This window comes from Pseudonaja textilis, chromosome 11 (genome assembly GCF_049901715.1).
Source record: "Pseudonaja textilis isolate UNSWEBS1 chromosome 11, rPseTex1.2, whole genome shotgun sequence".
Taxonomy (NCBI): domain Eukaryota; kingdom Metazoa; phylum Chordata; class Lepidosauria; order Squamata; family Elapidae; genus Pseudonaja; species Pseudonaja textilis.
In genome coordinates, this window is record NC_142000.1 from 1,548,117 (window position 1) to 1,573,260 (window position 25,144).

Consider the following 25,144-nt stretch of genomic DNA (forward strand, 5'->3'; position numbering starts at 1 on the left):
AACTAAATTAGTAGATCAGCGAAATACTGTGTACAATTAAGACCTCAGAAAGGCATTCGACAAAGTGGACCACATACTATTTCTTGCTAAGTTAGAAAAATGTGGGCTAGACAATATCCCCACCAGATGGATTTGTAACTGCTGATAAACCATACTCAATGCGTCATCCTTAATCTACATGGAGGGAAGTAAACAGTCGGGTACCACAAGGTTCCATCTTAGGCCCAACACTCTTCAACATCTTCATAAAAGACTTAGATGAGGGGAATAGAAGGGGAACTCATTAAATTTGCAGATGACACTAAGCTGGCAGGAATAGCCAACACCACAGAAAAAAAGCTCGGGATCCAAAAGGATTTTGACAGACTTGAACAATGGGCCCTATCTAACAAAATAAAATTCAATGTATAGAAAAATAAGGTTTTACACTTAGGCAGGAAAAACCAAAGGTACAAGTACAGATTAGGTGAAATCTGGCTCAAAAAAGTGTGAGAGGGATCTTGAGTCCTAGTGGATATTCATTTAAATATGAGCTATTAGTACGTGGCGGCAGCGCAAAAAAGCACATACAATCCTTGGTTGTATAAACAGATGCAGTGGTGGTAGTCAGCCGGTTTGCACTGGATCGGGCGAACCGGTAGCAAGAATTTGGTGTGGGTCGCCGAACCGGTAGTAAGTTCTGGCTGGCCACGCCCCGCCACCCGGTCGCCCTCCTGCCTGACATTCGCCTAAGGTATTTCTTTCTTTTTTTCCCTCCTGACAATCAGCTGTAGATTCCCCTTGCTGAGGCCCAGGAAGGCCAAAAATGGAGGGAAGAGCTCAGGGGCCCCATTCCATTTTTTGCCTTCCAGAGCCCCAGAGGAGCCTTACGGGAGCAAAAACGCCCCCCCAGAGGCTCTTCTGAGGCTAGGAAGCTCCCCCAAATGGGTGGGGCTGCAAAAAAAAGAAAGCCACACCCACCCATTCACATGGCCACGCCCACCATGCCACACCTACAGAACTGGTAGTAATAGTTTTTGAATCCCACTACTGAACAGAGACCTAGAATCAAAATCAGTATTAGTACCACTTTATAAAGCTTTAGTGAGGCCACACCTGGAATACTGTATCCAGTTTTGGTCACCACATTACTAAAAAGATGTTGAGAAATATTTGGAAAAATTGCAAAGAAGAGCAAACAAAGATGATTAAATGCATTGAAAAGATAAGTGGCTGCATTTGCGCAGTAAGCAAATAAGCATTCCAACTTTTACAATTCATACAACTTCAACCTCCAGCACCCTTCCCCCCCCCATGAGGCCCAATCATCCCCCCCCCCCAGTTCTATGGTAGCTGGAAAGAGTCAAGCAGAAATCTTGAAGACTGACAAACTGAGAAAGATTTAACAAAGTAACATCCAATAAAACACAGATGATACTCTATTCAATCAATGCATTTAATCAACTTAACCTATTCTATTCTAGGCCAAGGTCGACCGTCTTGGCATACCAGATGTGTGAGACGCCACCTGAAGATGTACCCACATGACATTATTCACACCTCAGATTGGATGTCCAGTTTGAACTGTTGGGGTGAGAACATGGGATAATTTTTTAGATGTAATTTCTGCGCCTTTTGCTTCAGAACTTGTATTTCTTCTGTTGCTACCACTTCATATTCAGTAAAAGTCCTTTTCTCTATAACAATGCAGTCTTAAGGTTTTCTTTCTTGGATTTTGAATGGAGCCAAGCCGGACACAGTTGCATTTTAAGCTGATTTGGGCCACCCTCGGGAAGCTGTAGGCCGCATGAAGCCCATGGGCCACATATTTGACATCTGCAGTTAGGAATTGTCCCTCAACCTTAATTTTCACTGGATCTGTAGAATTCTGTGATGAACTGTGTGTTTTCAAAACTATCAGCCAATTGCCACCTTTCGTAAACTGGTTAGACTTGCAGATGTCTATTCGCAAGTCTGTTACAGCCCGTGTCAACTTGAGGAATGAACTCTTTATGAGGCTAGCTTTGAAAAGTATCCAAGCTTCCAAGTCAGATAAAATGCAGGTTGCTAGCCGGTACCAAGCTACAAGAGTCACACAGTACCTGTCCCGGAAAAACTTGCACTATTTACTGTCTATTGGACAAAATTTGAAGCGCTGGCACTGACCTTTAAAATCCTAAACAGCTTAGGGCCCACATATATAATGAACGCCTCTTCTTCCGATTAACCTACGCAGGTGAAATAAGCAGAAGTCCATTGGTAAATGCCCCTCTTGCCTACCGGCTGCCTGATAGATAGCCTTCTCCAGTCTAACTCTCAGGCTACGGAATACTCGTCTCAGGAAGTTGTGCAATACACACACACACACACACACAGAAAGAGAGAGAGAGAGAGAGAGAGAGAGTGAGTGAGTGTTAGGAAACCAGTAGAAACTGCCTTCTTTTAACTGGGAGTTAAAATTCCTGAATGTTAAGTGTTAATAAATTTTAATTATATAGTTTTCTGCTAATTTTAATCATATTGACTTTACGGTTATGTTTCTTGTGTGACCAAAAATCCAAGAAACAGAAAAAGGCCAATGCAACACATCACTTTTATTTTATAACATCTCCACACACATAAATTCAAGACGGATACAGAACAGGCCTATCTTATTATCACTAATATTAATTATAAAGAGTCTCCTTTGTAAAATGCAGTGCAAGGAGTTGGAAATTTTCAGAAAGCATGTGGTTCTTTTCCCACACACATCCTTTTTTAGGCAAGCTTAATCTCTCCAAAACAGGAAAAATCTCAATATTTCTTAATTATTTAGTAAAAGCACTGGAAAAAACTACTGACCAGGAAAACTTCAATTCCGTTCTTTTTTCATGCTCAACAGTGGTATCCTGTCTCAGAGCTGCAGACGTGACCTCCCCAAAAAAGCATGGAGGAAGGAGTATTTTATGTTATTTTTGTTTCCTTTACCAAGGAAATTTACCAAAATAAATGGACAAGAGTAGACACCCTGTTTTCATAAGGGCCAGATCCTGAGCCATGTGAAGAGGAACACAGCTTCGTGTCTGTTGTAGCATTATTTGAACCACAGGAATCAGTCCTAAATGAAAAAGGCTTATCCAAGAACATTCATGATTATCAAACATAACCCTATTGATTATAGAAAGGGCTTTGATTATGTTGATCACATCAAACTGTGAAAAGTGGCCATAATTCCAGAACATTTCACTGTCCTCATGAGAAATGTACGTACAGGTCAGAAAGCCAAATTATAGACAAAACATGCAAAGGAGACCAACAAAACTGTATATACTCTCCATGTTTAGTCAACCCATATATACTGAGCATAGTGTATATCAAGGGAAGGTGGATTGGAAGAAAATAAATCTGGTTTTAGAATTGGAGGAAGAAACTTCAATAAGCTGCATTGGCTAATGGCACCACAAAGGATCTATAAATCCTAATCCTAAAAGCCAAAGAACATAGTGAAAAAATAGGACTAAAGTTAAATTTCTAAATATAAGAAGACCAACTAAATGTCATCACTTCTGGATACCTATAAAGATCAGAACTTTATAAGCCATGACATTCCCTGTAACACTCAATGGAAGTGAAGGTTGTACTCTGAAGAAGCACGATACTAAGAGTTTGCCTTTGAACTTGGGTTTTGTAGAAGATTCTGAGACTATCATGGAGAGCCAAGAAAACAAACAATCCAACACAGAGTTCTCATTTGAGGCACAAGTGACCAGGCTCAAGTTATTGAACTCAATAACTCACTGAACTGCTAGGAAACAAAAACACCTTTATGGCCTATAATTATTCAATCAATCAGTGTGAATTCATGAAGACAAATGAAACTGCACATTAACAGATACAATGAAAGAAAGAGCAATGCAAGTGAACATGCTCCCTTAAAAAGCAGAAGAGTAAGAACCACAAGCAAATGCCAGTAGAGAACTGATATACGCAAATAAATCGTTCAACATTTCAGCTGATGGGATCAAGGGGCCTTTTTTGCTGTGGCCCCCACCCTCTGGAACCTCTTGCCTCCTGAGGAGACACCCGCTTCCACCTTTCTGACCTTCTGGAGAAGCCTTAAAATTTGGCTCTGCCAGTTAGCTTGGGGGCCCCAGGGGGTGTCCTACGCTGGAGATGGTTGAGGGAGTGAGAGACAAAGGCCCAGCCCAGTATTTTCTGTGAAGTTGGTTCTAACCTTTTACTTATTAAATTTAATTTTAACCCTTTTATATATATATATATATATTTCATACTATAAGCCACCCAGAATAGTTCGAGACAATAAGACAAACATCGTATCAATAGAATGAATAAATAAAAGTACAACCACTGCTTCTGCGTGAACAAGAAGCCCAAACCTTCCTGAGCCACAATGCATCACTTCCTTGGAAGCATCTTTTGATGAAGAACTTGGAATCGTCTTGATGAAGTTATGGGGAAATGTGTATGTATTACCTTCTTCTCCCTTGTAAGACTACGACAGGTCAGGAGTGGGTTGCTCTTGTCCTAGCTGCTATCAGGAAGGGTATCTCTGAAGGTATCCGTAGGTTTGCCCAGCATTCTTCAGTGGCATCTGAGGTTTCAGTGAGACCTTCCCGGGATCAAGAGGCTCTACTGTCAGAAAGGGGTTCCTTCATTCAGGAACATGCGTCTCCTTCTGTATCGGGCTATGCTCCATCTCTGGCTGCTGAGCATTCTTTGATTGATAGAGCATTCTTTGACAAGACAGAGTCTGATATGTCTGAGGATGAGGGCGTTTCTCCTGAGATCCCAGTGTTCACGGGTTGTTTCAAGCATATATTATTCACCCCTTTGCTATTCAAAACCAGGAACACGGCCAGTCTGAAGGATGAGGTCCCTGTTCAGCCTCCCATGGAGTAGGATGTTCTCTTCAACAAACTGACGGTGAGGAAGGAGGTGGTCCCATCTTCTAGACTTTTTCTGAAGGTTGTTCAGAAGCAGCTGGAGACTCCAGCCACAGGGCCCAATTCCTTGTCTTCGGACCACAGATTTTTCAATGTTGGTTCAGAGCTCACAAATAGCCTTCAAGTGCCCATGGTGGACGTACCTGTTTCAGCATTGGTCTCCACCTCTTCAGCTCTTTCTGATCCAGAGGACGTCCTCAAGGCCAAGGAAAAGCAGATCAAACAGTCTCTCCAGAGATCACACTAGGCGGCTGCCTGGGCGGTCAAGGCATTTACAGCAGCCTTGTTCTTCACCAGAACGTCACTAAAATGGTTGAAGCAACTACAAGAGAGAATTCCTGCACGGACATCCATACCCATCAGGATCTCAATAAGACTGTGGTGGCAACTGAATTCACAGCATATGACACTTTTCACAGGGCCAAGTTTGCCACCAAAGCTATCACCAGACACATGTGTTGGTTGCGTAATTGGCAGGCTGATGGAAGGAGGAAGTGGAAGCTAGCCCTGTGCGCAGGGACAAGCTTTTTGGGGAAGCTTTAGAACCGTTCCTCGTCAAAACCAAGGATAAGAGGAAGGTGCTTCTATCACTGTACAAGAGGGCAGAGGATTGACTTGCCCCTTACTTCAGGCACCTGTCTTTCTGGGCGGATTCTGGATCTGGCTTCCAGCATTCAGCCAAGGCCTCCTATCAACATCCTGAGCCTCCTCCAGATCATTCAGGCATGGGCAGACAGCAATTCTCGGACAAACAGCCCTTTCGAGGAGGAGAAAGTCACCCGTTCCGTCGCCAACACTAATTTGTCTTAGACTTTCCCCATTGGTGGTCAGTTAGCTAGGTTTGCTAACAAATGGGGAGAGATTACACAGACGCCTGGGTGTTAAATTCAGTAAGATTGGGTCTTTCACTAGAGTTCTACTCCACTCTTCTGAAGTTTTTCATCTCCTGCCCTATTTCTAGGGATAAGGTGAGCAGGGGGCTCATGGAATCAGCTATCCAGCACTTGCTCGAGCTCAGAGCCATCCAAGAGGTCCCCGAGGACCAGCGAGGGGCGGGATTTTATTCCAGACTCTTTGTCATCCCCAAGGCCTTGGGGGGTGGAGGGCAATTCTTGACCTGAAAAGGCTCAATAAATTTATAGTTTACAGGCGTTTCAAAATGCATTCTCTCCAGACTATTCTGGAGAGCATTAGGCAGGGGGACTGCCTCACTTCCATAGATCTGACAGAAGCTTATTTACACATTCCAATCTGTTATTCCCATAGATGTTTCTTAAGGCTTTGTTATCAGGGGCAGCATTTCCAATACAGGGCCCTTCCCTTTGAGTTGTCTTCCACCCCTGGAGTGTTCACCAAAGTTTTGGCTTACCTAGCAGCGCACCTACATTCCTTCCTGGTGCGTCTGCAATGTTATCTGGACGATTTTGGTTCTATCTTCTTTTTTTCAAAGGACTCAGAGGAACCTGCAGACCACCATTTCAGTATTGCAGGATCTTGATTTTTCCATTAATATTAAAAAGAGCCAGTTTAATCCTTCCACTCATCTGCTTCATTTGGGAGCCATTATTGACACCTGGGGTTGTCAGGTTTTCCTTTCACAGGAAAGACAAGACACAGCCTTGCTTGTAAAGAGCATTATGAGAGAGAGCTCCACTCCTTTAGCTCATTTCTCCCAACTTTTAAGTAACATGATTTTATGTATTGGTATCGTTCCCTGGGCCAGGCTCCATGCCAGGACCTCCAGTGGTTCCACTTGCCTCATCAGAAGACCGGTAAGAGTCACTCCTTAATGAGGGTTAAGGTTCCTAAGCAGGTGTCGCATTCCTTGCTATGGTAGCTCTCTAGAGCCATTTCTAAGGGTCAGTCCTTCAAGGTGGAGGACAGACTCATTCTCACGACTGATGTCTCCTTATCCAGTTGGGGAGCTTATCTAGGTTCTCACTTGGCTCGGGCATCTGGTCAACTGAGGAACAAGCACACAATATCAATTGGCGGAGCTTAGGGCTGTCCGATTAGCCCTCAGAAAATTTAGTCACATCATCTCTGGCTCAAATGTCCTTGTCTTGACTGACAATGTAACCACTAAAGCCCATATTAACAGACAGGGGGGCATGAGGTCCAAATCCCTTATGTTAGAAGCAGAGGCTCTGGGTAGATGGGCAGAGCAGTTCCTCCTGTCCATTCGGGCTGAGCATATCTCTGGCGCAGATAATGTGCAGGCTGACTTGGCTCAGCAGAGCTACTAAAGACCACACGGAATGGAAGCTACACCCTTCCCGGTTTCTCCAAATCTCACCCAGAGATTCTCCCGGTGGTGGATTTGTTTGCCACCCCTCTCAATACTCAGTTACCTAGACCAGGACCAGTCTTAAACCCTCCCGAGGACAATCCAGCTTTGGTATGTCCCATGCCTGACCTGTTGCAGCCTTACAAGGGAGAATGGGCGCTGGTATACCTGAACGCCATTTCTCCTTGTAGGCGAGACAGGTCAGCCCCACCCTAATGGAAGTGGTCCATAATGGGGGCTGATGGGAGGGGGGACCCAATAACGGTCTCCATTGGTCTTTTTCAGGGGCAGTCCTATCTGTTGTGACGCATTTGCTGAAATCTGGGAGGAGCCACCCAGAGTGGGCAGAGCTAGGCTAATCAGCCTTTTAGACAGCCTTTGTCCAAGCAGCTAGGACAAGAGCAACCCACTCCTGACCTGTCCCGCTTACAAGGGGAAATGGCGTTCAAGTATAGCACCACTCAGTTTTTGACATCTTCTCAGAGTCACAGAACATGTGACATGGGAGAAACAAGAATGGACTTCCTCCTATTTTTCTTCCCTTTAGATCACAGCATAATTTGCTTATGCTAAATTAAAACAGCAGTCTTCCCAAATGAACTTCCTGTATTGCTTCTGTATCACCCAGAGAGGAATAAAGGTAGCCTTTTTTTTCAAAAAAGGAAGCATTAAATAACCTTCTCCAGCACTGCTCTTTAATCAAAATGAGAGATTATCTACTGTTCTATTATCTAAAATTCAGGCTACTTTTTGCTTTGAAGCTCCCTTCTTCTTTCTACAGACTTTGATATCCTTGCTTCCAAGAACCACACTATAAATCTTTAGATCAGCTCCTAAAATACGATGTACTTATGAAACATAATTTGGCATTAAAATATATTTTATAATGTATATTTTAGTATTTTAAGAGCTCTGAAATTAGTTGCAAATTAGTTGGAATTAAGAGCTACTGAAATGAATTGTACTTTTGTTTTCTTATATGTACAATATGTGCATTGTTTCAGAGCTATAGCTGGCATTTCAGTCTTGCTGTATGAAAGCAATCAAAGTGTCTCAACTTATATCCTTCATACCTGTTGAATTATTTATCAAGGATAATGAAAAAAAAAAGTCCAAAGGCAAACCATCAGCTTTTTTTTCTTGCATTCAGCTGCGCCCAATTCTCAAAGACTGCCTGGACTTTTTGGGAAAGTTTTTCAAAAGTCGTTCGCCTTCGCCTCCTTCCTAGAGGTGGGAGATAGTGATTGGCCCAAGGTCGCCCAGCTGGCTTTATCCTTAAGGCAGGGCTATAATTGTTAGTCCTCCATTCTAAATCCAGGAAAGAAATTAGACTCTTGTAATTAGAGAAAAGGTATCTTTTACTGGAAGTCAAGTGGTAGCAACAAGAGAATTCCGAATCTGAGGAAATAGGCACGTGCATCACATATATCAAGGGAGTGAAATGTTCCCACCCCCAATAGTTCAAACGGTTCTTCCAATTCAAAGTTGTGAAGTTCAACGTGTGGACATCTCCAGGTGGTGATGATTAGTTGACCTAGGCTTACTCAGATAAAGGTTTGCAATTGAGCAGAGAAGAGAAAGCCAAGCAGGAATGAGAAACCCCAGGTTATACAATATCAGTTATTAACTCTTTCAACACTCTCCACTCCCCACCCCAGCCCATTACTCATGGCAGCCAGAAAGAAGCAAAGGAAAGGAGGAAGGTCTTGAAGGCTGACACCCAGGTAAAGCAGAAAGGAAACATGACCAAATGAGTTAATTCCAGTTTCCTGGAAGGCTGCATTAACGGAATTTTGCAAGTTTGAAAGTACAAACTTCCCCCAGCTATGTTTAACTGCCTGATCCTTTATGGCAGGTCTTTCCCCAGTTTCTTCCTTTGACTGTGAAGTCACTGGGGCTCCTGCCTTTCTTCTCTGATTATTTCCCAGGCAGCCTCCCTTTCCCTCCTTCCCCAAGGTCACCCACACATTCCATTCCAAGGACTCACTGTCTCTGGCTCTGCAATGAGTTAGGAGTCCATGAGTATCATTGTTCGTACACCATTCAGAGTCGCATCAGGTGAGATGGGTGGCCATAAATATATGATAAATAATTTAAAGCTGGGGGTGGGGAAGGGAAGTTACTGAAAAAGTAGGGTCTCTCCTCCTTTATCTGGTGAAATATATCTGGCATAATGGTTTAAACCAGGGGTGTCCAACCTTGGCAACTTTAAGACTTGTGGACTTCAATTCCCAGAATTCCTCAGCTAGCTGAGGAATTCTGGGAATTGAAGTCCACAAGTCTTAAAGTTGCCAAGGTTGGACACCCCTGGTTTAAAGTATACTAGTTTATGTTGTCCTACTGATTCTGCTTAGTTCTTTCCAATTAAAAAAAAATGATCAGAAAAAAACAATGCCTGGTTTGCCACTTCCCATCAAGGTCAGTGATCCTATGTCATGCCCCTGGTGGAGACTGACTCTGAGGGAGAGGAGGAACAGCCGACAGGAAGTGGGAGTGTGGCTCCAGAGGTTGTGGAGGAGGCTGGGGAAGGGCAGAGGCCGGCTGGGCAGTCAGAGGAAGACCCAGGCCCATCTCCTCTCCATCCTAGGTCACGCAGGGAGGAGAGGATAAGGGAAAGACGTGGTCTGCTCGGGAGGAGAGGGCCTTGATCCTCTTCATGGGCTGCAGGTGTGACAACTGAATAAGAGTTTGGACTTGCGTACTGGCAAATGCTGGAAACAAAGCGTGTAAATATCTCTAGTTTTTAACTCTCCAGAGTTTGGCGTCCTTCCCAGTGTGTGTATTATCTTGGACATCCTCCAGCCCTGATCTTGCCTGGTTTGTGTTGCTTTTTTCCTTCTTCATGTAACTGTGTGGGAGTTTTCTTTTGTCTTCCATCAAAGATATTCTGAACTTGGAAGCAAGCTGAAGGAATAAAAGGGGCTTCACCTGTTTTCTGTGACTGTGTTTGTTTTGTATCCCACCCTGGGTCATCACATCTAATTAAATATGACAGAGTGGAACCTTGGGTCATGACCGTAATCTGTTCCAGAACTTCGGTCGCAACCCGATTTGGTCTTGACCGGAAACAAGACTGACTGTGCATGCACGGACAAAAAAAAATGGTGCAGAAGGGGAAATCACCGCAGCAGGGAAAATCGCTGTGGCTGTATCTGTTTGTGACCAGAAGCAACAACTTCCCAAAATTTTTGGTCGTCACCCGATTTGGTCGTGAACAGAAGTGTTTGTGACCTAAGGTTCCACTGTACTGAGTTAACAACCCCAATTGGAACCACAGTTGTACTGCCAAGCATTTCCACTAGCTAGAAAAGCAGGTGACCATGACTGTACAGGCATTCCTCAACTTATGACCACAATTGAGTCCAAAATTTTTATTGCTTAAGTGAGACATTTGCTAAGTGAACTTTACCCCATTTTATGACTTTTCTTGCCACAGTTGTTAAGTTAGTAACAAGCTTCTTAAATGAACCTGGTTTCCCCTTTGACTTTGCTTGTCAGAAGTTTGCAAAAAAGGATCACATGACCCCAGGACACTGCAACAGTCATAAATGCGAGTCACTTGCCAAGCATCCGAATGTAAATCACATGACCATGGGGATGCTGCAATGGTTATAAGTGTGAAAAACGGTTATAAGTCACTTTTTTCAGTGCTGTTGTAAGTTTGAACAGTCACAAAATGAACTGTTGTAAGTCGAGGACTGCCTGTACTTTCTGGATGAAAAGAGACAAGACTAGCCAGTTTCACATCTTCTTCTTCTTTGCCTCCTAACTACTCCCTCGCCCTTTGGGAATGCTCTAATGGCTGCCTATCGTCTTCTATACATAGAAAGCAACGGAGTCACACTGCAGCCTGGGCTGGGAACTGCAGGAGTGCTGAATAAGAAACATTACAGCACTCTCTTGAAATCTCTTTCTCTCCAATCACTCCATTCTGTATGCGGGATGTAGAAGGGAAAAAAAACCTCCATTTCTGTAGACAATCTCATTTGTTTCTCTCCTTTCCCCGGTGCAAATGTGAGTGGTTCCTTTTGATCTGTGGAAAAGCAAACAGCTTCCTCTCTTGAAATCTCTTCCTCTCCAATCACTCCACTTTGCAGGGAAGGCAAACAGAAATCACTTGCTTCCCCAACCCCTTGTAGAGCAACCACAGAAGATTTCAAGAGAGCACTGTAAGCTGTGTGCATAATGTGTCTGCAGCCCTCAGCCCCAGGCTATAGGCATGGTTGCATTGCTTTCAATGTGCAAGGGGAAAAAGGAAAAAGAAAACCTATAGGTCAGGCACAAGACAACACATACTGACTGTAATGGCAATAAAATGATTGAGGAGCACTGTGAAGGTCATAAATGGTCCATAGTTATTTTTTCATTGGACCATTGTAACTTTGAGCAGTCGCTAAACAAATGATGGGTAAGCAAGGACCCTCCGTACTTTGAAGTTACTTACCACCAAGTTAGAGTCTAATGCTAACGTCTAACACTGGTTTCCAATTATTACTGGTTTGTCTGGGAGCGGAATGCCTGAAGCCCTTTCTAGAATGCAACTTTATTTTTTTTCTCCCTGGAAAGTTTTTAGTCATTGTAGCTGCACCCTCTGACAGAAGAAGCCAAGTGAGAACAAATCAGCCACTGTACATAGGTCTACCATACTGAAGAAGAAATGAGAATTCTTTTCAAGTCATTTTGCATGAATATGGTTATTGTGCTAAAGGACTTTTCTGCGTAAATGAACAACCAACATATACATTTCTCAAATCTCAGCTTATCATTTTGGAATACTGGTAACTCAAAACAATTTCAATCTTATTTTCAGACTTATTATCAAACCCACTATATTATTTTAACATGCATTTAAAAATCCACTGAAACATTTTCGAATCCACCCTGACATTTAGTTAGAAGTCTAAGAGAAAAAGCAAACTGCACATGAATTGTCCAAAAGCCTACTACAAAAAGCTATTACTACTCACCATCTTTAACCACTTGACCAATCATGATCAAGTTTCTTCTTTCTCATGATACAGGTTTTGCATTGCTTATGAAATAAACTTGCACCTTGTTTTAATATATTTTCATTTATTAACTATTTCTGCAATCCTCAACATATCTGATTTTCCCATATATTTAACTTCTTGAATAGGTTTGTTAATAATCGGACTGAGTTAATTTTGCTCAACATTTCTTACCACACAAGAACATAACCTGAGCTCACCTTCCTTTTATCCACAATATAAAGTAAGAAAACTAGAAACTAACAAAGGAACACTTTATCTTATTAAGTGAATTTATATCCTTTGAAATGAGCAGGCAAAAAATGAGTTAAATTCCATTGATTAAACCTAATTTATTTTATTATTATGCAAAAATTTAAATCACTTAAGTAGAAGATAAACATTTTACTTGCTCAGATTTTAAAAGAAAAATCATTTGATCTTGATCATAAATTTCTTTAGTCACACCAGCTTTTTACAACAAAATGCAACATACTTTTACCATAAAATCAGAAATTAGTCACTAGCAGTTTGACTAGGTTAATCAGATTATATTTTCAGCCACAAATACAAGGCAAACATGATTTAAATAGGTCAAGATATTTTTAAAGTCACAAAACCAAGCAACAAATTAATTGCAAAGCAACACAAGTCAAATTATAAGGTTGCACAAAGAATAGCATGTCAGAAAGTCTTAGAACTGATCCCAAGTGTGCCATTTTGCTCAGGTTTAATGTACTAAAGAACTAAAATTGTTTACCTTTCAGCCTCTAAATCAAGAACAAGATACTTGTGAGAACAATAATGAAGCACTTATATGTACCACCTTGAACTGTACTAAATATAGAATATAAACCTAATAAAAGCACTAGATAAAAATGAATTGCATGGATTTTGGTTGAAACATCTGAATAGTGTACACCCATGCTTTGCCAAGCAGTTTAACAACATACTGTAAGAAGGTGAAATTGAAGAGTGGCTAACATTTGGCACAACCTGCCTGATAACAAAAGATCCCCAAAAAGGGGCAGCACCAGACAACTACAGGCCAATTACTTGCTTATCAACGTTTGAATTGCTAACTGGTGTGGTAGCTGATGCACTCCAACAGCATCTAGTTCATAGAGGTGTCAAACTTGTGGCATCATGTTGCCGTCATGTGATGTTCTTCCCCGTCGCAGAGCTGGGGTGGGCGCCGTGGATTGTGTGATGCAGGCCGCCAGTTTGCCACCCCTAAAAATAAGTTCTTTCCACTGGAGAAGAAAAGAACCCATAGCAGAGGAACAGAAGATCAATTCCTAATTGACAAGATGATTCTGGAAAACAGCAAGAGTAGGGAGATCAAGAATGCAGGATGGATTGATTACAGGAAGGCATTCAGCTCCCTACCACAAGTTTGGATAATCAAGTGCCTAGAAATAACAGGAGTCAGTGCAAAGTTCAATGGCACAATGGAAGACAAAGTTGCTGGTCAATGGTGATAGAATGGGAGAGGTTAATGTCAAGAGAGGAATCTTCCAAAGGGACACACAATAGCCACTACTATTTGTCGTTGCACGGATTCCTCTGTTAACAATACTGAATAACTCAGTTCATGTTTATCAAACATCAAGAACATCTGCCAGGCTATCCCACTCCTTTACATGGACAGTCTGAAGCTATATGAAAAACGCCATCTAAAACAGAATCGCTGTTCAACACTCTCCATATATACAGCCAGGATATTCTTACCATCAAATGGGGAAAACAGTGAAAATTGACGAAATCAAGGTGCCCTATGGAAATGGCATCAAGAGGCAGGATCAAGGCAATCTCTATAAATACCTGGGCATCCTTCAAGCTGACAATATCAAGCCTAATTAAGTTTTTTTAAAAAAGATGAGAAATGAATATATCAAGAGAGTGAAGATCTTAAAAGTCCAAATTCAGCATTAAGGCAATCCACACCAGAGCAATTCCAGTCATTAGATACACAGCTGCAACAGAGGAGTGGGCTCAAGCAGAACTAAAGGCCTTGGATAAATAGCAGGAAAAATAATGCCCTTCATCCTCGCAGCAACATTGAGACTCTTCTTACAAAGGGAAATGGGTGTGCATGTAAAGTTCCAAGTACATCAGATGGATTAAAGAAGAAAAAAGGGCATTGGAAGAATAGTTGAAGACTACTTAGAATAGTGAAAAAGATGCACTGACGCTAGTATACCAGGAAGGCCTACTGACTACTGGAGAAACCAAACAGCCCTATAAGACCAAATGAAGAACAGAATGGAGGCATGGGAAGCCAAGGCATTACATGACCAGTGCATTCAAAATAGCAGGGGAGGTAGATAATAATAAGCATTGGCTAAAAGCAGGAAACTAATTCCGGCTACACAAGACCAAGCCTTAAGAACATGGGTGTCAAACTCGTGGTGTCACATTGCCATCACATGGCTTATTGTGATGTTTTTTCCCTTCGCGGAGCTGAGGTAGGCGTGACCTACCTGTGACGCATGTGGCCCATGGGCCGCCAGTTTGACAACCTGCTTAAGAACAAATGCATACAAAACCAAAATTGAGAAGACAGCAACAGATAGTAAGTGCCATCTCTGCAAGGAAATGGGAAATATAACAAAATATAAAGGCTTGCAAATAGAAATCGAACGACTTTGGCAAAAGAAAGCAAAGGTAGCACCAACAGTAATAGCTGCCTTGGGGTGCAGTCCCACAACAATTGGAGTACCACTTGAACACCATTAGGATTCACAAATTCACCATCAGTCAATTGAAAAAGGCGGCTTTACTCTGAACAGCCTACATCTTGCACCGATATCTGTAAAAGCGTTAAGTTTAAGTCAAGTTAAACTCCCAGAATTCCTCAGCCAGCATACCAATCCACATTACTTAAAGAAACACTGGCCTAGACAAACAACAAAGCCAAGAGAAAAACTGGCTACAGAATGCTGGATGATAACTCTCAAACTATTTGAAGGTCCACTCTTTATTAATTCCATATGAGTTAAATCAAAGCTGTGTTACTCAGTCAAAACATTCTTTAAACATAAATAGAATAGAATATTCTTTATTGGCCAAATGTGACTAGGCACACAAGGAATTTGTCTCTGGTGCATAAGCTATCAGTGTACATGCAAGCAAGAAAGTGATAAATCGTAAGATACAATTACAGATAAGATACAACCAACAAAGTGATAATCATAAGGAGTAGGTAATTGAAAGATGAGAAGAAAGATATATGGTGAGATATCCTTAGGCATAAGACAGTGTTGTGGGAATTATGTCTTTAGCAGAGTGATGGCATGGGGTAGGGGGAACTGTCTTTATGTCTGGTTATTTTGGCATGCAATGTCCTACAGAGATGTCCTGAGGGAAGAAATTGAAACAGTTTGTATCCAGGATGCCAGGGGTTTCTAGATGTTTTCTCAGCTCTTTCTGGCTTGTGTAATATAGTATAGCTAAAGATCTTTAAAAATTCTGGAAAAAAAAACCAGCCATAAATTTGCAAAGCCACAAAATTTAGTAAACTTATTCTTAATACTTACTGAACAATATCTCTAAAAACAATGTCAGGTATGCAGAAACTGCTAAAGCCCCTTGTGTTAAGACAGGAAAGTCACCGCTCTATTTTGTCATGTTATCTTAAAAGTTAATTGTCAAAGGCAATGGGGCTCAGATAGGCAATTCTATAGACTATTATTTCCCAACTGTGTTGGAGCATAATCACTCTGCTTCTAAATCTGTTTGGCCAATGACCATGGAATAAAGGAATTATAGTCCAACATGCATGGAGGATAAAGGAAAGATATGGCAATTCTACAGTACTTTAACTTCTCTATTAAGCTTCTACAATTTGCTCTATTTTCAATGGGAAACATGGTGTTTTTTTCTAACTGTAAAATTAACTAAATTTACTTTTCATTTCACAGGAAATACTGAAATTATCAGACCTGGCTTCTGGAACATTCATGTCATGTAGTATTTACGGGAACTGGTCTTCCCATGCTCCTTTTGGAAAAAAGACACAAACTCTTAAAGTCAGGTAGATTCCAAATAGCTCTCTTTGATGTTAGAGTACAATTCCTCCACCGCTGCTATTTTTCAAATAAAGGGTACGTACTGGGAAATATACATGCAAAAGGAAACTATGGATGAATGTTAAGGCTACAAAATTTTGAGGAAAACATAGAATAATGGCACTTGCTTTTAATACACTCACTAAAAACAATTGTTTGTCTTAATGATCAGTTGTGCTCTATTTGACCACACATTCTTTCACCCTGCAGCTTGGAATTAGCATTCTCAAAAACAGGGGGGAAAGCTTCCATCTGAAAGTATGCAGGAAAGAAAAAGAGGGTATGGAAAATCCACGGTAGATAAGAACTTAATGTTGTCATGCCATACATATTCCCCTTCATAAACAATAGCACCAGACTTCAATATGGTACATCTCTCATAGCGTTAATAGCTCGCTGCCCATCCAGACCCCAGTCTTAAAGAAGAGGAGGAATTAAGCCGCAGTGTTCAAATGACAATTTCATTTGTACCCTACTGCTACCTATTAAATCTAGTACCTTGACCACTAATTCACAATATCAGGGTGACTTTTCTCAGTTTGAACTTACTTTTACCGTTTTTCAGCAGAGTCTATCTCTAATTTTAAGCCCAATCTGCTAAAAGAGAAATTTCATTTTATTATCGCAGACTTCCATCATTTAATTAATAACTTGTGGACTACAGTAAGATCTGAAATTACTGAAAACTCAACCGATCTAGCAGTTTAAGAACTAAATGCAGCAAATAATGGGGAAAGTAATTCTTATTCTTCCATCATGGAAACCATAAAATGGTTCAATCCTATGCTATCTTAGCTCAGTATGTGAGTCCAATTTATAAGCTCTGGTTTTAATGGCTTGACATTATGTACAGACATAGTAACTGAGTTCATGCATTATGCTAAACTATATTCTGAGTAGAGAATTGGTCTCTGACAGAAAGCCACCTGAAGAGACTAGAAGCATTTGAAATATGGATTTACAGATGGCTGTTACATATAAGCTGGGTTGACAAAATCAGAAATGAAGTGATAAGCCACCTTTGAAAGCCAAGGGAAATCATCAAAACCATAAAAAAGCAAAAGTTAGAATATTTCAGACATGTGATACGACACTCGGAAAACTAAGGCGTATTTCACTCAATCCTGCAGGGAAAGATTGAAAGCAAACGAGGTCCAGGCAGAAGAAGATGATCATGGCTTCAAAATCAAAGGGTTTGAGTTTAGACAAAACTCAGCAGCACTTTTTCGTGCGGCTGTTGATAAAAATAGGATTGCCAATATGATCGACAGATATAAAGATATTTGCTTTAGCCCAGTGGTTCCTAAACAAAGCACAAGTAGACAATTTTCAGCCCAAAGCCAAAAACCAATAAATTACACACTTGTGGATCCAGCAATTTTGGCAATCCAATAAAGCAAATTTAAAGTAAACCATGAAATTTGGTCAATAGCTAGCTGAAATGTAATGCAATGAAAATTATTCTATGTAAATTATTCTACTTTGGACACATTTTATGAACAACTAGCTCTCTGAAGAATGTTGGGAAAGGTAGAAGAAAAGAACCAGCAACAAGATATTTGGTTTCACTTAAGGTTTTAATTTCAGAAAACTAGTATCATATTAAGCGTGCATTGAGTACTGCTAGCTTTCACTAATAACTGATTGGTATCAACAAGTTTCACTCTAAGCTGGCCATGTGTACACATTTAATCACATTAAAGTTAGAAAAATTCACATTTTTATGTCATTGCATGCATGTAGTATTCTCATCTGTACAGACTCATATGACACTCATCTGAAGTATTGCACTAATTTCATAAATAAAAGGCAAAGCGTTCATAATTTTCATAAATGTTGACCTCTCAATAATTACCAAACAACAATCAATTAAATTAAGCTATAATATGGTTGGCTTGATTCTGACTTTTAGCATTTTTAATGGCAAATTGGACAAATGGTGTTTAAACAGATGGTTGTGAATCAGGCCAACATGACTCCATGATGATAATTTAGGTAAGAAATTATAGTTCCAAGTTCACAGCTAGCTAATGGAGTCCTACTGAAAAATATTTAAATATTAGCCAGCAACGTGCTGCAGCTGCCCAAGCAGCCAATGCCGTCCTAGGCTGTATTAACAGAGGGACACCACATGAAGTGCTAACACCACTTTATAATGCTTGGTAAGAGAATACTTGGAATGCTGCACTCAGTTTTGATCTCTACGATGTACAAAAGATGTTGAGACTCTATAAAGAGTACAGAGAAGAATGACAAAGATAATTAGGGGGGCTAAAACATATGAAGAAACGTTGCAAGAATTGGGTAGGTCTAGTTTAATGAAAAGGGCCAGGGGTGACATGATAGCCCTGTTCCAATATTTGAAGGGCCACCACACTTATTCACAAAAAGGCAGAACAAGAAGCAATGGCTGGAAAGTAATAAACTAATCAAGGAGAGAAGCATCCTAGAACCAAGGAGATTTTTCCTGACAATTAGAACAATTAATCAATGGAACAATTAACAATTAGAACAATTAGTTTGCCTCCAGACTTTGTGGGTGCTCCAATACTGGAAGTTTTTAAGAAGAGACTGGACTAACATTTGCCTGCAATGGTATGCCCTGACTGGGCAGGGAGTTGGGGTAGAAGGTCTCTTCCAACTCTGTTACTCTGTATCCTAATATAGTTTAGAATAGTTTCAACTATGAATTAGAGCACTGTGATTTTTAGACCCAAGGTTTATGGATTTTTCTGATTGTGAATCCAACTGGGTTAATCATGGTTAACTACTATACTAATATTTTGAACAAGTGAAGTTTGTTTTTTATACTAATAAGGAATAATTATCCACTTAACATTTGTGGACAGGCAATAACCACAAAATTTGTAACATGTACCAAACATCATCTCTGTAACAGGATTTTCCCCCCTGTGCAGAATCGACAGAAAATGCCTAATTGTAACAAGTGCCTCAAAACACAAGATATCTGAAAGAGAAATATAATTCTGTGCACAAATACTCCCGAGTTCTTTTTGCATTATACTATATAGGGCTGTTGCTATAATGGTAGACCAGTGGAATAACTGCAATTTAGGATTGGATCTGCAAGTTTACACTTCTGCTTTAACCTTATTATGCATCAATAAGATTCATTTTCATAAATCAACTGCCTATTTAAGACCTGAAAATGTACAATAAAAATACAGTAGGATCCAGAATACAATATCATATACAAGAGATTTTGTAACATAAGAGTTCTCCTACAATTATTCTTAATTGTTTTTGATGCATGCATAATGGCAAGTTCACACATTATACTAAGTTTTGTTCCTAGTTAATAAGACTTTGATCTATTGCATCAAATATAACATGGTTTTAACTTAGTTCTGGTAATATTTACAAATCATACTAACTAAAACAATTATCTTTAAATATGGATGTCAGAACCTAGTTTATATTTTCAAAGAAGATTCTTGCATCTATAGCATTTGCACATTTCAATAAGACATAAGCCGTGGTTCACAAACCATAACTGAGAAATCTTTATAGTGACTAAATATGATTTGTTTTGCTTGTGTGAACCTAACAACTGTAGTCTATAAAACACAGCTTGTATCTTAAACACAATAGGTGAGCCAGCTAACTATGGTTTATTAATAAATCATGCTTAATATGTGAGTTGACTATGAGACAGCTATATTTATTCAAACCAGCAACACTAACTAGTAAACAAAGGGTTACATAATTTACTAAGAAAACATCTTGTGGGACATCTATGCTCAAAAACAAGCTGTTTGGAAAGATGGCTGCGAATAAAATTGCAATACTCTTGCCTGTTGGGCTATTTGTTTCTCTCTCCCTTTTAATCAGGACAATTCTTAACATCTGTGAATCCAGAAGAGCAAGTTAACATCCATCCCATCTCCTGGAGCCACAAAACTTCAAGAATTTCTGAGAGGCTGACTGCACATCTCAAGAGTAGATTCATAAAGGCAAGCACGCACTGTGGCTCATTTAGAGAAGAAAACTTTACTATAAATGCTCATTTCTCAGAAATTTTGCCATGCTACATTACAGGTTTAATGCCTTTATTAAGTTCTATTTAAAGCTTCTGCTACCATCATTTTCATAACTTTTCAATAATATAGGAAAAACATAGGTGGCTCACATACCGTGCTTAACTATATTCTTTGACTAACTCATAATTAGTTGGATCCAGTTATACTATTTCCCAAACTATAGTCTACAAGTACTAATTGTTGGATCACATTACAGACTCAGCAGTGGCCAAACAGGCCATATTACAAATGAATACAATGTGTGAATCCAACCAGTCACTTATCCAAATCCATTCACTAACAGCACAATTGGGATCTCAATCTGCATATCAACTTCATGTCATACCAGAGTGACCGAACAATGACTTTCCTTAATTAGCAACTTCTGCTGCAGCTCCCAAAAACCTTGAAGTCAGCACTTTCATCTGCAACACTGGCATATATGCCATTTCAGCATCACAGGATTAAATTTATTAAGGCTGCATAGGTAAAGCAATCATCTCAGCAATATAAAGACTGCACAGCACTGCCAGAAAATACACACACACACACAAAAAAAAACAACAGAGAAATATATTTCCCATTGCAGGAAAATGAAGCACAAGTAGATATAATGTAAAAATTATACCATGGAATTTTGAAAAATGATGTTTAAAGTAGAAACCACATAGGGAATCTAATACAAATACTGCTAGCAGAGCAGTTCAGGTAATCCTCAACTTATGACCACAATTGAGCCCAAAATTTCTGTTGCTAAGTAAAGCATTTGTTAAATGAAATTTGCCCCGTTTTCTTATTAAGTGAACCACGGCAGTTTGGTTAGTGACACTGTTGTTAAGTGAATCTGGCTTCCCCACTTTGCTTGTCAGAAGGTTGCAAAAGTGATCACATGACCCTAGGACATTGCAACAGTCATAAATATGCATCTTAATTTTGATCATGTGACCACGGGATACTGTAATGATAGTTACAGGTTATGCACCAGAGGCAAATTCCTTGTGTGTCTAATCACACTTGGCCAATAAAGTATTCTAAGTGTGAAAAACGGTCATGAGTCACTTTTTTAGTGAGATTGTAACTGTACTGTCACTAAATGAACTGTTGTAAGTTGAGGACTACTATACTGCTGAGCATTTTATTCATACAGTACATTTTATCTCATCATCCCTATAGTACTTGAAGATACCAATTATTATATATTTGGTTTCTCAGTCCTCCTACAACACTGTGAGATAAGTTGCATTAAAAGAGAGCCGTTTCAGAGTATGTACTCCTAATTCATGCCTTTTGTTTATAAACTGCACTTTTTGTACTGCATAAACACAACCTGAAAGTGACAAGTGGAATAATTCTAAATTCAAAGAAACACATTTAAAGGATATAAGATTCAATAACATATGTAAAAACGGCAAATTTTTAACTGTCCACAGCTCTTTTTAAAGAAACATTCTTGAATAAACAAACTTCAAATAAACACCCTGTGTGAAACAACTGAACTAAATTGAATTATGTTCCTGCTCAATCTTTTGCATAATGGTAAATTTTGATTATTTTTGCCTATTCTTTTTCTTTGAACTCATGAAATCAGCTAAACTGAGATAATTCATGGACTGGTTGATCAGGACTCTGTAGTCAATGCAAAATATACCACAATAAATGTTATACTCTTTGGTATACTCTTTAAAGGATCACTATTCTAAAAATTTTGCTGTAGCAGATTAATTATGTACAAATAGCCCAAATATATTATCCAAAAATATGAGCACTACTCCAAACAATTTTATAGGTGTGACTTTTTTATTTATAGCATTCAAAATAATAAGATAAAGCTACAGCACTAGCTCACATGCTTTCATATTTAACACTTTTCTTCATTGAGCCTTCCTGTGTTATTTTAATACTGTTATTGCATTAAAGCAATATATTGCACCTCAAGCAGTTTAATATTATGGTGTGTGCACAATTAGAAACTCTATACAGGAATAACCTTGCAACTTAATGGCAAATTTATCACACCAAAAGAGCGTCCTAAAAATAACAATTTTACAACAAAAGGGATGTGCTTTGCTTATTGGAAGTCTTTCCTGAAAATTAAATCAGATTAAGAAGGATAAAAAAAAACAGACGAAGTTCTCTTTTCAGATGCTGACTTATTCTTTCTGTGTGGGTTTCTTTTTACTATTTGATGAAATGTGTAAACTTTGGAAATGACACCTGACCCCCCTGTTTCTGCAAGGATGCCGGAGACAGCAGGAGATGAACTTTCCAAGGCAGGGCAAGATCCACCCCACCCCGCATCCCCCAAAAGACAGGCAGACACTTTCGGGTTCTTCCCCACTGGTTCAGAACCAACGGAATCCAGCCCTTCACTTGAGGCGATCCCCTCCTGAAAAGGGGGCCGTTCCTTCTTCCTTCAAAGCAGCCCAGCCTAAAATGGCCCCAGGCCGTCTTTCACGCCCCCCCCCCCGCTCTACGACCGGCCCCGGGAGACCTTCCCTCAGCCGCCGCCGCCGCCGCCCCAGTCCGTCCAAGGGGACGCGGGGCGGCCCACTCCAGCCGAGGCCAGCGGGCTGCGACTCGCCTCCGGCCCGGGGCAGCCGGGGATCCCGCCCGTCCCCGCCCGGCGGGCGAGGGTCCCGACCTGCGAGGGGCGAGCCGGGGCCCCGCCACGCAGGCGCACTCGCCCCCTCAGAATTCACCCTCCGGGCAAGGGCTCTCTCTTCTCCCCTCCCCTCCCCTCGGCGGACCCGCGCCTCGACCCCCGCCCCCCCAAGGGCCGCGGGGCTGGGCGGCGGCCAGCTGGAGGGCCGTCAGGCCAGGCGCCCCTTCTTCCCACCACGGAACCGACCGGCGGCCGCCCTGCTGAGGGAGCCCAGGCCCCGGCGGGCGCGCGGCCCTGGCTCACCTGCCACCGCGCTGAAGGCCGGCGGCGCTCTGCCCGTCACGCGGGCTCGGCCGGTGGGTGGCTGCGCTCCGGAGCGGCGGGAGGGCGGGCGGTTAGGCGGCGGCGGCTGCGGCCCGGAAACGGAGGAGCGGCGCGACAGTGGTGGCTCTCAGCCGGACGCCGAGGGGAGGGGTCTGCGCGGGGCGGGGCTTCTGCTGGACTGACAGGCGGAGGGGCGGGGCGAGGCGGCCGGAAACGGTTGAGCGCCTAGAGCGGCTCTTTTCGCCAAGCGGCGCCCGGCAACGGGTCCCGTCAGCCCGCGGGTCTCGACGGCGCAGGCCGGCCGTTTCCCCGGGCCAGACCCGGCGTGGCCGACCCGGACCCTGACCCGGACCCTCGCTTCGATTAAGGTCGACGTCCTCCTGGGGCCCGGGGCCGTCGCCTCCTTCCAGGCCCGCCGGTTCGCGCGGCGCCTGGCCGGGCCCAAGGTGGGCGCGGGCTCTCGCTCGTTCCCCCGGGAAGGGGAGCGCGGGGCCTGAGCCGGGACAGCCCTCGAGATGTGTGGATTTGAAGCCCGCTTCTCCATTCTGAAAGCCCAGCGAAGGGGACTGTTATAACGGCCGACTCTTCCGCTCTTGTTCGTTATCCAGCTCTGAGAGGCTCCCGATTTACCCCAAATATTGATTTTATTTGGACGTCTCTTCTGTTCATCGACTTTCCCCATGTTGGCAATTGATAAAATATAAAAGCTTCTACTTCGGAAAGCATTCACGGCTGCCTAAAACTTTTGCACAGTACAGCTAGACCTCGACTTACAACAGTTCGTTTAGTGACCATTTGAAGTTACAACAGCATTGAAAAAAGTGACCCTGGACCGGTTTTTTCACAGCATCCCGAGGGTCACCTGAGGAAAATTGTCAACTGATGGATATTTATGGCAATTGTAGTATCTGAGGGTCAATTGTGATCACCATTTGCCACCTTCTGACAAGCAAAGACAGTGAGGGAAACCAGGTTCACTTAACAGCCATATTACAAATTTAACTGATTCACTTAACTATGGCAAGAAAAGTCATAAAATGGGGGGGAACTTAAATGTCTCACTTAGCAACAAAAATTTTGGTCTCAATTGTTGTAAGTTGAGGACTACCTGTACTGTACTTAGGTCTGCTATGGTCCTTTGAGACACAAATGACTCTCATCCTACTTTCGACCCATGGTCTCTGGAAAGGCTCTAATGCTGGGAAAGAGAAGGGGAGAGAAGAGAGGCAACAAGGTGGATGGACTCACCTACGTTAGTGATGAGTGCACCTCAGGAGAACTGAAAGTACAGGTTAGGGATAAGATTTTCATAGGGAGGGAAGGCTATGCAGTTGCTAGGAGCTGATAACGACTTGATGGCACACATTTGATTCTGCTTCAGGTGCAGCTGCTGAACTGGAGTAAAAATACCATGGAGTTGGTACATCCTCTGCTCAAGCAAAGCTACTCCGGATCCATCTGTAACTCCTATTTTGCAGCCCATCTGTGAAGAAAGCAAATGTCTTTCTGCCCTCTCCTTGGATTATCCTGGTTTCTACCGATTATTTTTAGCATCATCACCATTAGCCGTGGTGGCTCAGTCACAGTGGTTAGAGTACTGCAGACTGATTTGGCAATTCAAATCTCACCAGGCTCAAGGTTGACTTCTGTGGCAGGTAAAATGAGGAGCCAAATTATTGGGGGCAAGAGGCTGACTCTGTAAACAGGCTAGAGCGGACTGTAAAGCACTGTGAGGTGGCATATAAGTCTAAATGGTATTGCTGTCAACAAACCAGGTCAGGAGGGCTCACAGGGTATGGTCAGAAAAAGCCAAGGTCTTGGCTGTGATAGTGCAATGCGTGATGTGATGATGGGTGCAGCATCAGAGGCCCACCTTGACTTCTTGGAACAAGCCCTGTGGAGATTCCTGAA

General features: G+C 41.8%; 1 protein-coding gene across 3 annotated transcripts in view; it reads right to left on the reverse strand.

Moving 5' to 3' along the window:
* The window catches only part of GARRE1 (granule associated Rac and RHOG effector 1), a 71,103-nt gene extending 47,733 nt beyond the window's left edge, over window positions 1-23,370 (reverse strand). For 2 of the 3 annotated variants that reach the window (XM_087940399.1, XM_087940398.1), the window contains exon 1: window positions 23,213-23,370. The gene's annotated coding sequence lies outside the window, so the exon portion shown is untranslated. The remainder of the gene's footprint in view (window positions 1-23,212) is intronic. The other variant, XM_026714362.2, reaches the window with a different exon arrangement.
* Between the last annotated feature and the right edge of the window lie 1,774 nt (window positions 23,371-25,144).